The sequence below is a fragment of the Homarus americanus genome, unplaced genomic scaffold (assembly GCF_018991925.1).
Source record: "Homarus americanus isolate GMGI-L3 unplaced genomic scaffold, GMGI_Hamer_2.0 scaffold50281, whole genome shotgun sequence".
NCBI classification, from domain to species: Eukaryota; Metazoa; Arthropoda; class Malacostraca; order Decapoda; family Nephropidae; genus Homarus; species Homarus americanus.
The window spans coordinates 5,293,255-5,299,654 of NW_024742338.1; positions in this window are offsets into that span (position 1 = coordinate 5,293,255).

The window sequence follows — 6,400 nt, forward strand, 5'->3', positions numbered from 1 at the left end:
ATAACTATATCAGTTCTCATGTATAGTACCAAATACACGATGTGCTTGAATACGCAAATGTGAATAACAAAGTGTGCGGCCAGACATATTGCCTCAACCATGCATACGGGATAGTGGTAGCACTGGAACTAGAATACAAGAACATCAATTTCAGGAAGTCCAATCTAGTTGGAGATCTGATACTCTCCCCCCAAGACCATAACAAAGCCAAGATCCTCAGTAAGGTCACCAACCTCAACAGGAAGACGGTCAACATAATACTGAAGTATCACCCTCGCTGCCTGGCAGACCTGTACAACCGAGAAAGAACACACCGAAATGCTCATGAGCAAGAAGAAGCACAAGAGCTTCATCTGAACAAGGACGCATACCCAACTGCTTTCTCTGAACTGGTCACTTACATCACTCAGATGAAAGCTTCTAGTAAAGGTACTGAACCACCCATTTTCAGACTTGCTGACCTGGTCACACTCTACAGACAGAGACTTGAGCAGCTGGGTGTTGGATCGCCCGATGTTCATGCTACTCGACTGAAGGACCAGCTGCTTTTTCACATCCCCCAGCTGCAAGCTCATCTCCAAGGAAGAGATATCCTACTGGCACAGTGGTTGTGACAAAGGGAGAAGATGCCATTAGCAACACAGAGAAGTCCCTAGAAGCTGTGGCTCCATGCTGTCATGAGGAAGCAGACACACGAATATTTGTGCATGCTAGGGATGCAGCAATGGAAGGTAGCAAGTCCCTCATCATCAAAACCAACGACACTGACGTGGTCGTCATAACAGTATCTGAACTGTCATCACTACAGGAGCTTGGTCTTGATAACATGTGGATTGCCTTTGGCCAAGGAGCCAGTCATCGATGGATTCCAGTACATGATGCAGTTTTTGTGATAGGGCCTAAGAAAGCTAGTGGGATCCTATACTTTCAAGCTTTCACTGGCTGTGACGTTGTGTCTGGCTTCCGTGGGAAAGGAAAGAAATCTGCATGGCAGACGTGGAATGTCTGTGATGAAGTTTCAGAAACATTCACCAAACTCAGCCAATGTCCAACAACAGTTGCCGATGTTGACCTGCAGAAGCTGGAAAGATTTGTTGTCCTCATGTACGACAGATCTAGTGCAGCCACTGGTGTAGATGAGGCAAGACTAAATTTCTTTTCCTGCAAGCAGAGACCATATGACTCCATTCCACCAACACAGGCAGCCCTCAAGGAACATGCAAAGCGGGCTGCCCACCAGGCTGGTATCATCTGGGGCCAGGCAACAATCCCCAATCCAGAAACCAGCAGTCCTGTCAACTGGGGATGGACGCAGAAGGGAGAGGCATGGCAGATACGTTGGACGCCTCTTCTCCCGATTGCGACATGCTGTCAGGAGCTGACCAAATGTTCCTGTAAGAAAGACTGCAACCAGAGATGCAAATGCTTTCGCTCTGGACTTTCCTGCACAGCACTTTGCAGCTGCATATGTGAACAGCAGTAAATGCACAAAGATGTTCTGTCAGGAGAAGTCACAGGAACTAGTGCTAATAATGAGTACTTTTTCTTATTATTAAGCTCTCTTTTGTTATATTTTTTTTACTAAAAGTATTATTTTATGTGGATACAAATGTTACAATGGACTTATAACTATAAAAAATCATCTGAGCATGCTTGAAAACATACATATCGACACCAAGATCACCCAGATTGACCAACTACATCAATTTTTATAAGAAAAATCAACTTTTGCCTGTTAATAAGGCGGCCATCTTGAAAAATGAACGCCATCTTGGATTTTAAAATGGCCAATCATGCAGACTTGACCAGTGCGCATTCGAGAATTACCATGTCACATTTGGTGTTTGTATCACCATTTGCATGATTCTCTTGAAAAATTGCATTTAGTTGCCCCACTGTCAGTAGTGGTGGAGAACATCACATTGCCTGGGACACAACAACCCCCTCAGGCGACCACCCAACTGAATACACCCCAGCCTGCCAATCTACAAGTGGCATTTACAGAAGAACAAGTAAAACAGATGATCACCATTATAATAGTGACTGCCTCTACTATAATAAAGAAACAAGATACCAGTACTGAAAATATAATAAATGCTCACTGAAAAGATGCAGGAAGACCACACCTCCAAACCTCCACAACTACAAGTCAAACAGACGACGCCCTTGAGTCAGATATCAGACAAGAAGAAGAACTTGCCATCCGAGAGATCACTCAAGACCGTGAAACCTCAAGCCTCTTGCAACAGATCACCAGGAACAGAACAACAATCACAGACCGTCGGCAAACACACGATACCAGGCAAGAGCGACAGCAAGCTGAAGAGAGAAGAAAAACTCCCGAGATACCTCCAAAATCAAGCGGAATTCCACCTCCTGCTCCTCCCTTGGAACAGGTGCCCAAGACATAGCCACCAATGAGAACACCATTCCTAACGGTCGAGGAGGAGAGCGACTCAACCATAAACGCCGAGAACAACTACAGCAACAGCGACGAGGAGATAATGATAGAATAGCCCCACCTCCTTGTCATCTCAAGATAAAACAGTGGGATGTACAAGGCCTGTCCAACAAATGGCATACTGTTCAAGCAGCAGCCTTAGCTAAAAATATTGATGTCTTCATTCTGCAAGAAACCCTGATGCCGAAATAAACAAAAGGGCCCAACTCCCATGGCAGCATGATTCTCGTCAGGGCGACCATCCCCAGTTCAGAAGAAGAAGCAGTTCACTGTGGAGATGGAGTAGAGGCACAAGCTGTTCGGATACACCGGGCAAACGACATTCTTGTAATATACAACATCTATAAACCGCCACCCAAACGACTAGAAGCCGGTGAACTACTGACACAAGCAACACAGGAACTTGTGCTCATTGCTGGGGACTTCAATGCCCAACATCCAGCGCTCAATCCGACCACAACAATGAACCAGGATGGTCACCACCAAGTGGAACTGCTGACAGATGTTCCAGAAATAACGCTCATTAATATTGGGGAACCAACACACTTACTGGGAAGAACATTCGACCTCACATTCATCTCCACTGAGCTCGTTCCAGTACCTCAGTGGGAGGTAGATGATTAACTGATCGGTGACCACTTTGCAACGACAACTACTTTGAGGATGGAGCTACTCTTTCCTCCCCCACTTCCCGCCACCAAGAAAGCAAATTGGAAATTATATCAAGATGAACTCCAAAAATGGTATTTGAACTATGAACCAGCAGTAGATATTGACCAACTAAACCAGGACCTTACTGATGCCATACAACACGCAGAAGAGGAAGAAATATCCAAAACAAACCCTAAAAATAGACACCACAAAGACTACTAGTTCTACACTGACGAGGTCAAAGAACAGAATCACAGAATCAACACATTCAGAAGACATCTCCGACAGTACCCTTCCCCTAAGGGAGTGAAACTCTTGAGAGCTGCTGTCCAACATGCTCGTCAAATTACTCAGAAAATTTGGGAAGACAAATGGCTCGAGTGGTGTGCAACCCTTAATGCACACACCAACCTGATGATTCTATTCTTAACTATTCTTCATATACGGATCTGAGCAGCATTTCCGAATGGGGAGGTAAAAACTTGCTTAAATTCAAAAGTAATAAAATTCAGTATTTGTAATTATACTTTTCAAATTAGATGATCTCTCACCAATTACATTTCAGGACGCTATCATTCTGCCAAATTCTAAAATAGATATGCTAGGCCTCACCCTTTCCTCTAATATGTCATGGGAGCCACACATTCTCAACATTGCTAAAGCTGCGTCAAAAAAGTTGAGAATGCTGTACAGATGCCGTAGCTACTTCACTCCTGAGCAGTTGCTTCAAGTATATAAGGGATTCATTCGTCCTAACTTGGAGTACTGCTCTCATGTCTGGGGTGGTTCCTCTTCTGTCCAACTGTTAGATAGGGTGGAATCAAAGGCATTTCGTATTATTAACTCTCCTGCTTTAGTTAACAATCTTTCTTCCCTTTCTCTTCGCCGCAATGTTGTTTCACGCTCTCTCTTTTACAGGTACCTTAACGGGAAATGTTCGGTGGATTTGGCATCCTGTGTACCGCCGGCAAGGCCATGGGCTCATAACACACGTCTTGCCCGCGGTGCCCACCGTTTCTCTGTGGATGTCGGTCACACTAGAATAACCCGTTATTGTGCATCCTTCTTCCCTCACGCAGCCAAACTGTAGAAAGCTCTGCCTTCTTCTGTGTTTCCATACGCATACAAACTGTCTCACTTTAAAAAGCTGGTTTTCCAGCATCTTCGTAGTGTAGATTAATATAACCTATTTCTAATTTCTTTCCATTCTTATTTTTCCGCCCCCTAGGCCCCGTTGTGGGTCGTTCGACCTCTGCCCGGGTGGGCACAGCCTGCTCAAGACCTGGAAAGTATGGCTCATTGGACCTACCTCAGAGCAACACCTGGTCTGTTAGCCGTGTTGTTGAGAGACCAATTTGTGGACGCATTGGCAAGCATGCAGCTAAAGATTCAGATCAAGCAGTCCCAAGCTGTAACCCTACAGTCTATAGGAAACTTTGGCTACAGCCCTGGAGTTTGAATCTTACGTGAAGTCAAGTTTACCAAGCTTCATGGCGGAGTCTAGCGCTGGGTTTAAACGCACGAAAGGGTTCAGGTACAAGAGACAGAGATTTAAAGGAACCTGCTGTTATTGTGAAAAGATTGGTTCCCAACAGGAGGACGATTACAAGCAGAAACGAGAGCGAGAGGAGGGCAATACAGAGAAGAACATGGAGAAGAGAATATGTTCGACGTGTGGAGAAGATGGACACTTCAAAACTAATTGACCACAGAATTTCAGGAGTGTAAGAAGAACAGCCCACTAAAACGGGAAATTAGAGATGGCTGGTGCTGATGGACAGCAACCAGTCTGTCTCACCAGAGCCCCACTATTGACAAAATGCAACATAGCCACTGTAAGCAGTGGCTATGTTGCATAAGGTGTCCGTTGATGATCGACACAGCCTCGGAGCAGACTTTTGTGAGGCCGGACGTGGTTAATCATCGACAACTACCTGAGACGTTGCAGCAGCTGTGTGGGATAACTGGACACAGCGCAGTACTAAAGGGACCGGTGGATATCAGCATCAAGCTGGGAGGGGAAGAAAAACCCTACAGGCTTATATAGTGGATATAGAAGACCCTTGCATCCTGGGACTGGGCTACCTCCTTCCTCGAAAGTTGAAAATTCAAGGAAAGTGGGTACCGCTAAAGACTGAGAAGCATGCAAATGCTAAGGTTACAGCGAGGCGGACAGTAGTTATTCCCCCCAAGATCAGAGGTGCTGTTGACGTGCAAGGTAAACAGTTTCTTGCATAACCGTCTGGGATTGGTGGAGCCTGATTAGCAGTGTAGAGTTGAAGATGGAGTAATGGCTGAGAAAAACAAGGAAAATACAGTATTTTCATGAGGGCAAGGGCTATGGCATTTTGAGGTTATACCATTCGGCCTGTGCAATGTCTCACTGTGAGGGATCTGGAAGGCTTGCACTGGAAGACCACCCTCATATACAGTACCTGGACGACGTGATTAACTTTGGTCGAACTTTTGAGCAGGAACTGAGGAGGCTATCGGAAGTGTTTGACCGATTCCGGGCTGTACACCTGAGACTGAGCCCAAGGGAATGCTACTTTTTTCAGAAGGAAGTTCAATATCTGGGACATACAGGTATAATAAGTGAAGACGGAATATGCACAGACCCAGAAAAGGTGGTGGTGGTGAGAAACTGGCAGTGTCAACTTGTATAAGGGAGCTGCATAGTTTCCTTGGCCTTTGTACTTACTACCGTCGATCTGTTAAAAATTTCCCACGGTCGCATCACCGTTGCACAAGCTGTCTAAGAAGGAGAAAAAGTTTATGTGGACTACTGAGAGTCAAAGCTACTTCGACAGCTCCCTCCCCCAGAACCTATTCAACCATTCATCTTGGACTCTGATGCTAGTGATGATGGAATCGGCAGGGTGCTGTCCCAGAAGAAGGATGACATCGAGTACGTAGTGGCATACTACAGGAAGAAGTTAAGCCCCCAAAGAAATTATTATGAGACCAGGAAGGAACTCTTGGCTGTGGTAAGGAGTTTAGACTTTTTCTATCCCTCCCTGTATGGGTCTTGCTTCACCATCTGGACTGACCACGCAGCACTGAGATGGCTTAAGACCATGAAGAATACCAGAAGAACAACTGGCTCGGTGGATTGGGAACTTGGATCAGCACAATTATACCCTCCAGTACGGGCCTGGTCAGATACATAGGAATGCTGACAGTCTGAGCCGACGACCGTGTGATTCTGATTATCAGCCGTGTTGCCGGAGAGAGGCACTTCCCAAGAAGTGTAGTTGCACTACAATGGAGGAGGATCCTGCCGTTACT